Here is a 10623-nt window from a genome sequence, read left to right on the forward strand (position 1 = left end):
TGTGTGCCATCCCTCCATTACAAATAAGCAGGTTCAGGTTCCCTCAGCATTTCTCTGTTCTGCCTCCATTATCATTAAGCAGACTCAGGTGCCTGTAGCAGCCTCTCTAGTCATAGCCAGCCAGAAAAACAACAGTCATTGTGAAGTAACAGTTTACCCTCAGTTTACCCTTTCTATTTCAATCAGTAGTAGTTTCCCCTCAGTTCACATATTTTATTACATGTCCCAGGCAGAGCCCTCTAGAGAAATGGAGTTGGATCTGACTAGAGCTGAAGGGTAAGAGAAAATCCCCTTCAATCTCTTTGCCTATTTTCTTCTTTGGTTGATATATTTATGATCCCATTTAGTACATTGAAGATATCTGATTTCTCAATTAGTTAAAATATCTATTTATTACATAAAGGATTTAGTATAATAGGTTAGGAAAGAGGGGGCAGGAAGTCCCTGAACTATCTTCCTCCTATAGTATCTTTAGGAGTTTTGAAGCTCAAGTCTAGGGACTAAGTCCCAGACAATCTTTGTGTCTTTGTAGGTTCAAGATGATTGTATTTCTTGGCACAGAGATATAGAAGTGAAGGAGTCTTCATAAGGATAGACTATTGCCTTCCCCAAAGGGAAAAAATGTCTCTATCCAATCACTATGAGACAGATGGTTAGTCTGATTCTTTTCTGTTGAATTGAGGGGTTGGTAGCTAGATATGGTCAGTGGAAATTGCTCCTTCCTCTTCTCAGTTCAAAATGGAAGACGAAGCTGAATCCTCAATTGCTATTCCCCTCCTTTTCTTACCTGGAGGTTCCATTCCCATCCCCTGTTCACAGCCATGAGATAACACTGCAAATCCAGTCCTTGCATTTCCTTCAGCATTTCTCTCTTCCACAGTACATAGTACTATTCAGCAAGGTGGCACAGCCGATAAAGTGCTGGGCCTGGAGTCTGAACGATTCATCTTCGTGAGTTCAAATCCAGACTCAGACATTTACTAGCTTTGTGATCCTGGGCAAGTCACTTCACCCTATATGCCTCAGTTTCTTTATTTATAAAATGACCTGGAAAAGAAAATGACAAACCACTGTATCTTTGTCAAGAAAACTCCAAAATGAGGTCATGCAGAGTCAGACAAGACTGAAATTACTGAACAATAACAAACCTAGCACCATTCCTGGCATCCAGTAGGCACTTATTAAATGTGGGATGACTGACTGCTTGAGTTCAAAGGGTTTGATGTAGAAGTGACAGTGAAAACTGGAGATATAGAATGCCCTGCAGGTCAGGACATTGGCTCTGCAGTGACAATTGCATTCTAGTCATTTTACCAAAGACATTTTCAGAAAGATACTACTATAATCTTTTTTTTGTGCTAGACCTCTATGGGGTCGGAGAAAAGGAATTTGGTTAGTGTTTATTGATATGAGCTTAAAGTTGTCTAAGGAAGATATTTATAGGTATCATTGAGAAGACAGAAACCATGGCTCTGGTAGGTCTAGGTCTGTGAATATCTCTGGCGTGTCAGCGTGAATTGGAACCAAATCTAAGTTTTCAAAATAATAGTAGAATACTGATGATTAAAACCTAGTCTTCAATCCTCTGGACACTTTGGCAACAATGTCTCCTATTTTGAATGTCACAGGAAGGTAGAAGCCAATGGTGATAAATAGCATCAAAGGAGCACTGACTTGTCTACTTTGACAGAGGATCCAAAGAAGTTCGACTTAGTGCTTAAGAAATGAAACGATCCTTTGATGAAGAAACTCTGTATGAGTGGGAGGGATTGGTAGAGAGGTTACACCCATAGAGTGAATAACTTCAACACTTCCCTACCTTTATGTGATTTACTCTTTCTGAGATAGCTCAAATATGATTAACCTGATATACTTTTCTTGAACCCCATAGAGGCCTAGCCATCCCAAAGCAGTAGACGTTCTCAGATAGAAAATCTCATAAAATATCTGAAAAAAATGATTCCTCAGGAACATAATCAATGAAGTCCCATAGTCCATTGCCTCACTCACAGTGATTCTATCCAGGGAACCCAATAAGACTGAGATGTGTATAGACTTTGGACTTTGAAGAGACTTTAGGTAGATCAATACAAGGACGATGAATGAGTACCAAAGTAGATCAGTTCTAGTCAAGATGTCCTGGACTATCTGCTAGGCAAACATCATTTTTCAAAATATGAGTAGAGTGAGTACTAGCACATCACCACAGTAAAGGAAGATAAGATAGCCAGGATTTGGCCAGTTTAAGTATGTACCACGAGGTATCTTGAGGACTCTTGCCAACTTTCAATGACTTACAGAGAAAGTGTTTAGAGATATGAATTATCTGGAGTTGTTGGGGTTCCCAGATGGTTTTGTCATTTGGAAGAACATGAGAAGAGACTTAGGAAAGTGTAAGAGACTTAGATCAGCTGTAAAACTCTGCATTGAAGCTGCCAATTAAATGCCATTTCTACAGAACCTCTGTCAAGTATGTTGGTCACATTATGTCTAGACTTGAAGTGTTGAGGTAGAGAACATAGAAGCACTTGTCTATCGACCATATCCAAAGAATTTTCAAGAACTAAAGCTAGTATTAACTTTGATAATTGACTGACTGAAGTAGGTTGCCACTGAAGAACAATCTGGATTTTGACAGGCAGACATAATGAAAAAATATACTAGATATAGAGAAAAGTACAAACAAAAACAGAAGGTAGGTAATCATAGGCCATCTTTAGGAGATATCAAGTAGTCTAGGTTCATCTGTTTCTAAAATCTATTGAATTATTGAGTTGAAAGTCCTTTTCTTTGCTTCTGTACTATTTAAAAAAGATATTCCTTTCAAGGAGTCAATTCTGGGTAGTAGAACATCAAAAAAGCTAAAGACCAAATAGTATAAATAGACATATATAAGGACACTGAAGAGAAGGCATTAAGCTGACTTTAGAATTCCTGGATGGGAAGATGGCACTTTGGTATTGTTGCAGCAGCTGTTTGAAATGTCCTATCTGTACCATGTCAAGCTTTAGCTGCAGATTTTGCTTTTAATCCTGGAAAGGCATCCATTATTGTTGTTCAGTTGTTTTTCAGTTTAGTCCAATTCTCCATGGCTCCATTTGGGTTTTTTGTTGTTGGGTTTTTTTTGGCAAAGATAGTGAAATGGTTTGCCATTTCCTTCTCCAAATCATTTTACTAATGGAGTAACTGAGGCAAATGGTTAAATGACTTGTGTAAGGTCACATAACTAGTGTAATGGAGGGAAAGAAATGGAGTCTACCACCACTGAATTCAGGACCAGAGTGTGATATAGATGGAATGAAGCCAATAAGTGGAGAGAGAGGGGATAGATTGCTTTCCCTCTCTCCCTGGTAGACCCCACTCTGCTTGCCTTCAGAATCACAGGTTATTGTTCCCTCTGAGACTTGGTTGAAATAAAATACAAGACAGACAGCTTCTCCCTCTCTGAGGAGAGAAGTGCAACTTTCCTCCCCACAAACTCCAAGTCTCCTTTCTTGGATACTGTGAAGCAGGCACTTGATCTGGTAAACAACTATTTATTCTAAAGGATCACATGAAAGGTATGGCAAGTGAGTTGTGAGATAAGTCAATAAGAAGGTGGAAAATAGGAGGTCCCTAAATAACAATTGAACCCCTTCTCCCCAAATCCTGCAGGGTCAGGCTTTGTCTGCCTGACTCTCTGAGGTCAATTGTGAGAGCTGTCCTAGCTATGATATCAAATTCAAGGTTGTCTAAAGGGATTAGGAGGAAATCTCTTGGTGAAAGTCCTATTCACTCTGGTTTGTCTTTACTGGGGTAAGACTTCACAGGAGGATGCTCCAGGCTCAGAGGTTGGCTCAGATCAACCTCCCTGGTGGGCTTCCCAAAGATAAGTGAGTTCAACTGTTTGGATCTTCTTGCTTTCTCTATTCCTTCTCTAGAATTCTCTCTCCATCCTACCCTTCCCCCGTTCAAGATGGTCTTCCAGCATGATGAATCTGCTTTCCTCTCTTACAAATTCCCCTTTCAAAAACCAATGTAACTAAAATCAGAAGGAAAGCAACAAATTGGGAAGCAATCTTCATAAAAACTTCTGACAAAGGTTTAATCACTCAAATTTACAAAGAGCTAAACCAATTGTACAAAAAAATCAAGCCATTCTCCAATTGATAAATGGGCAAGGGACATGAACAGGCAGTTCTCAGCCAAAGAAATCAAAACTATTAATAAGCACATGAAAAAGTGTTCTACATCTCTTATAATCAGAGAGATGCAAATCAAAACAACTCTCAGGTATTACCTCACACCTAGCAGATTGGCTAACATGACAGCTATGGAAAGTAATGAGTGCTAGAGGAGATGTGGCAACGTTGGGACATTAATGCATTGCTGGTGGAGTTGTGAATTGATCCAACCATTCTGGAAGGCAATTTGGAACTATGCCCAAAGGGCGATAAAAGACTGTCTGTCCTTTGATCCAGCCACAGCACTGCTGGGTTTGTACCCCAAAGAGATAATAAGTAAAAAGACTTGTACAAGAATATTCATAGCTGCACTCTTTGTGGTGGCCAAAAATTGGAAAATGAGGGGATGTCCATCAATTGGGGAATGGCTGAACAAATTGTGGTATATGTTGGTGATGGAATACTATTGTGCTAAAAGGAATAATAAAGTGGAGGAATTCCATGGAGACTGGAACGACCTCCAGGAAGTGATGCAGAGTGAAAGGAACAGAATCAGGAAATCATTATACACAGAGACTGATACACTGTGGTACAATTGAAGGTAATGGACTTCTCCATTAGGGACAATGCAATGTCCCTGAACAATTTGCAGGGATCTAAAAAAACACTATCCACAAGCAGAGGATAAACTGTGGGAGTAAAAACACCGATGAAAAGCAACTGCTTGACTACAGGGGTTGAGGGAATATGACTGAAGAGAGACTCTACATGAATACTCTAATGCAAATATCAATAACACGGAAATGGGTTCGAATCAAGAACACATGTGATACCCAGTGGAATCATGCATCAGCTATGGGAGAGGTGGGGGGTGGGGAAAGAAAATGATCTTTGTTTCCAATGAATAATGTTTGGAAATGACCAAATAAAATAATGTTAAAAAAAAAGAAAGCAAAACAAATGCCCCTTTCAGTTTTTCTGCAATTTTGTCAACTTGACAATTCGCATTGCCTTGAATGCAAGGCTTACCTTATGTCTATTGTCTTTATTATTCTATCTACCTATTTGCTATCCCTTCTATTCCCCTCCCAAAATTAAAAAAACAAAACAAAACAAAACTCTTAACCCTAAACTATGTCCTTATTGTTAATCTAATTTATTTTGTCTAATACCTAATCTAAGATAGGGGCTTCAGGAAAGTGGTTTGGGTTAAGTGTTGTAAACCTTAAAATTCCTTAGACTTATAAATGTTGGAAATTTCACCATTGGAAAATTTCATACTTGAAAAATTCCCTATTGATAGTGGGTCTTGGCTATTGGAATGTGAACCCCTTTGGCATGAGAGTTTCCCCCTCCTCCCTTCTTAAGATTACTTTAGGACAGAAACCTTTTGCTGAACAATGGAAAGGACTTTGACCTATGCTTAAGCATAGAACAGGAATTTCTTTGAGTCATGATTGATTTTAGAATCGATACAATGGAGATACTTGGAATCAATCTCCACCCTACTCAGTCCTAACAGGATTGAGGAAGGGCTGCAGCATAGATCAAAATTTAATTATTCCAATCTCTACCCTACTCAGGTTAACAGGATTTAGGAAGGGCTGTAGCAAAGGATCAAATATTTAATTATTTGAAAATATGACCTTCAACAGACATGTGCAAAGCCAGAGACCTCTGGGCGGTCCTGGGTTAAGCTAGAGCCTCCATTGGCACAGGGAAATTGATGGACATTGATTGGTAGATGTGAGAACTGAGGGGAGGCAACTTGGATGGTTTCCTTAAAGAGAGAGGGGTCTGGAGACTCAGGGGGGTGTTTTAGGAGTTTGTCGGAGTGGTTGCAGTGTGCTCGGAGAAGCTTGCTCTGAAGGAAGCTGAAGGTGGGGGCTCTGAGACTGTTACTCCATTTTGGTCATGTGAGTAATAGGGACTGATCTCCTTTCTTTGCCCCAGCTATCTAAGGGCTTGGGCCTTTTGGCCCAGCCTAAACAGAAGGGGTATTTAAGCCCTATTCCCTTCTCTCCCCTTTCCCTCTACCTCTATCTCTCTATCTCTAATTCCTTTCTTCCTCCTGTTTGTAATTAAAACTCCATAAAAGGTTGACGGCTGACTTGAGTTTTCATTTAGGAATTACATAGCTGAATTCCTTGGTGACCTTAAATTAATATATATCAGTCTTTTAAAAGTGATTTCCTTGTCACAGTGTGTGGGTACAACGGTTTGATACAATTAAATAATTCTGGTTTTGGGATTAACAGTATATCTAAACAATATACATCAATCTTTGTAAACTCTCTAATAATAATGTCTTATAAAATTTTAACTAACATAAATTTTTTTCCAAACTCCATACATATCTAATACTTACTTAAAGTTTTAGCTATCACAATTATATAACTCTATAAGATTTTTACATGTATATTTTAAGGTTAGTTTATCCTTTCCCTGTATCTAACTCTCTGAGTTATTTAAACTTCCCTTGACCACCCTAACTATTTCTGACCCTAATTTATTCTGTTAGTTCATTCCTTTGCTGTTAGTTTGTTAGTATGATAGTGAATTCACATTATGTACACATATGCTTGCAGTGCAATTATAACATATGATACATATTACATATATACATAAGTTCTGCTTTGGAGTCAACCAGACAGAAAGGTATTGCCGTTCTGCTTGTTTGAGTCCTGCAGGAACCTTATTCACAGAAATCAGTTTGTCATTCTGTTTGTGTTCTAAATATGTACTGTTGGCTACATATACTCACACTCTTACCAGTTTCTCCTCTTCACATCTTGCCTATTGATTCTATTTTTCTTTCTTCTTTTCCAGGGCTTGTATTTATGTGTGTGCATTTCTAATGTGATGTTAATGCATATGGTGATTCATCTTACGTTACATGCTTTATAGAAGTTCTTTTTTCTATATAGTTCTTGGGTAACAGTTCTTTCCTGTGTTCTTTATGTCCTTTTGTAGTCTGTGGTGTTTTCTGGAAGATATCTCAGGTCCTGCTCTCTTCTTCTGTGCAGCCAACCCTGTTTTGACTGTCGTCTCACCTTGATTGTAGATTTTTCTTTATATAGGAGCATGCATGTGAGTAAGAGTAGTTGCTGTTGTGTGAGTGTGTGTAAGAGTGATTCAGATTGTGTGAGTGTGAATAAAACTTTTTATGAAGTTTATCTTGTTTGCTTTATGTGAATGAATGTCTGTCATGTTCTTGTATTTTGATTTAGAATGATTGAGGGTTGAGATGGAGAAATCACAATGAAAAAGAATGAGAAACTTGAGAAGGGAAAGGAGCTAGTTACAGGAGAGGATACTAAGGATGCTGATAATGACAAAGACGAATGCAAGGACACTGAGACACCTATTACAACAACTCTAACCATGGGGGTGTGCACTTAGAAAATAACGGTGGACAAACAGGCAAACGCTGAGCCTGAAGAAGTCGGGGATTATGCCAAAGTTATCCCAGACTCTGTGTTCTCCATATGAAGGTGCATAAGTCTTTCAGCATTCAGGACTTGGATTCCCTAAAAAATGGAGAATGCCAAAATTTTGTGCCAAACCATTCAAATGTTTGAGGGAGTTGAAAAGAGCACTTAAACTATATGACCCTTATTTCTAAGATGTAGAAATCCTACTCTCAGAACTATTTATCCCCCAGGAACATGCATAATTTATTAAGAGAATGAAAGAGGATGAGAACCTAACGAGCTGGCCAGAATATTTTGAAGATCTGGATTTTTCTAGACCTTCAAATTTGACTTATTTAAGAAAAGCATGGGAAGTTTTACTGGAAGGAATCAAAAGTTTTTGCAATAGACCAAATGCTTGAGGAAAATTTGATAGACTGAGGTAAGAGCAGACAGAGCATCCTTATGTCTACATCAACAGATTGATGGAAATTGCTGAGGCTATATTGGGCTACATTCAGGATAGCCACGAAGTCATCACCCATGTAAAGAGGCAATTTTTAAAAGGATGTGTCCAACACCTCAAGCATTTCTTCAAACACTTTAATCTGAATTATGAAGCATTAAGTATCCATGACCTGAGAGATTCTGCCACATATTTGCATGAAGCCCATACAGAGCAGCCGAAAGAAAAGAAAGAATTGAAGCAAAAACTAGAAGAGACTAAATAATCCCTTAGGCAGAAATATAGAGGAGTTCAGAAATCTTGCTACCATCAGGACCTTCTCATGTCAAAGACCACAATATCAAGCAAGGGGGAAAAGAAATAACAGAAAATGCTTTTTATGCCAAAGAGTGGGACACATAGCCAGATTCTGTCCCATGAAGTCAAAATATGAGCAAGGTTACAACAGAGGCTTACAATATCAAAACAGGGCTACACAGAATAGAGGGTACAATACCTATGGAAGACAGCAGGCATACCATGATACATACAAACACAAATGTGGTGATCATTGCAAACTCAAAGAAGAGGCAACTCCCAATCTCAAGACCATGCAACACCTGATTATCCAGGGAGAGAAACTCAAATATTTGGAGGTCCTTGCAAAAGGAAACCCCCAATACTCAAGAAGAACACAAGATTAGATGGACAGAGGGTGCAGGGAAGGAAAACTGGGAATATCATAACAGGGAGGAAATTAGAACAAATGATGATGGGAGAATTAAAGTCTGTAGAGAAAGAGGGAGGAAATAAGAATTCAAAACAAACAGATATACAGGAGATGGAAAGGGAATTACAAAATTATATGAGACATGAAGAACAAAGTATTTAAGTTACATAGAAACATAGTATCCAATAAGGGACACTTGGAGTTTAGGGGCGGAGGAGTTACACTTCTCTCCTCAGGGAGAACCTGTGTGTCTTGTATTTTATTTCAACCAAGTCTCTGAGGGAACAATAACCTGTGATTCTAAAGGCAACCAGAGTGGGGTTTACTAGGGAAAGAGAGAGGGAAATCCTTTCTCTCTACCTATTGGCTTCATTCCATCTATACCACATTCTGGTTCTGAATTCAGTGGTGGGAGACTCCATTTCTCTCCCTCCATTACACTAGTAAGTATCTGAGACTGGATTTGAACTCAGGTCCTCCCACTGAACAATAAAGATAACCTTTAGGTTGACAACCATAGTTGAACCACAATTTCCAAGAGGCTTTCCTTGGACCACTCACTGCCTCACTTTCATTCAATTTTCACAGATCCAAAACTATTGAGGGGAAACAGGGCTGGAAGTGAAAATGGTGCATTACTCTCTCTTGGATCTCAGTCTCTTCTAATAGTCTTCTTTCTGCATAAGACCCTGCTGCTGTCCAGAGGTAACTGTCTATCTGACTTTCCTGTTGCTTTACTTGGACAGAAAGAAATACAGCTTTAGTCAACTGTCAGACTTCCATGGGCATGCTACAAAGGTTCTCTGTTTTTAATAGGAACTGTTGTTCTTTGTGGTGTTTTTCTTTTGGAAATTGGATATTGGGTCTTCTCTCCATCCATTCATGTTCCATCTGTTTTACAGACTCTTTTGAGAAGTGACACTGTGACCATCAGAGTACTGTGCATTCATACACATGCCTCAAGACTGCCCATGAGGTTGGCAAAGAAGATGGCCAAATTATGAAAGAGAACAGATGAAATGACACAGAGCTTTTTATAAGCAAGATGAAGAGCTGAGTGATGGGCAACATTTCTGCCTAAGAAACTCTGAGAAAAACATTTGCACAAGGATGGAAAAACAGCCTGACAGTAGCAAAGAAAATTCTGAAGTTGCTTCAGACTCCTTTGACCATGTGTCCACATGATGGAAAACAACTGGGTTGGGAAGGGTGAATGTGTAACCCTTTGTTCTTAGGGTTCATGAGGTCTAATGAGCCAAAGGGTGGGAAATTGTCTGTTTTGAAAGGTAGATGCTGTGGGTTTGTATGGCATATAATTTGACATGATATGCATACACACATAAAATTGGCATTTACATAGTCTTTTTTGGTTTGCCAACTGCTTTCTATACATTATTTCATTCAAGCTTTAATTTTTCACAATAACCCCATAAGTTAAGTATTATGGACATTATCTGTTTTAAAGATGAGGAGAATGAGGTTTGGGGAAGTTAGGGGACGTACTGCCCGAAGTTAGAATTATTTGTGATAAAGATGGGATTTGAACTCTTCTTTACTTCAAGTCCAGCACTTTACTTATTGGACTTCTTTAATACTTCCATATATTTGTCATCTCACCATTGTGGGTTCTCTCACTAAAAGTACAAAATAGAACTCATTCATTTTATCATAAGAAAATCTTGTTCATATATTTTCAGAAACCCTCCATAGAGGGTCCATCCAAAATGCTGGGAGTCTTCCTCTAGATCTCAACATAATTTAGATACCAGTGGAGCCCATTGACTGTTCTATGCCTTCTCTCTCTCTCTCTCTCTCATTATTTGATTTTGGCTTACCATTTCTGATTATTGAAGTAACAATTTTTGAAAAGTA

The 10623-nt window shown here is 38.7% G+C and overlaps 1 long non-coding RNA gene across 1 annotated transcript; it reads left to right on the forward strand.

Moving 5' to 3' along the window:
- The first annotated feature begins 223 nt into the window (after positions 1 to 223).
- Positions 224 to 10113, forward strand: LOC130457469 (uncharacterized). The gene is made up of 2 exons (XR_008916699.1): positions 224 to 276; positions 9654 to 10113. It is a non-coding gene; the product is annotated as an uncharacterized LOC130457469 (long non-coding RNA).
- Positions 10114 to 10623: the final 510 nt, after the last annotated feature.

This window comes from Monodelphis domestica, chromosome 2, assembly GCF_027887165.1.
Source record: "Monodelphis domestica isolate mMonDom1 chromosome 2, mMonDom1.pri, whole genome shotgun sequence".
In the NCBI taxonomy this organism is placed as follows: Eukaryota; Metazoa; Chordata; class Mammalia; order Didelphimorphia; family Didelphidae; genus Monodelphis; species Monodelphis domestica.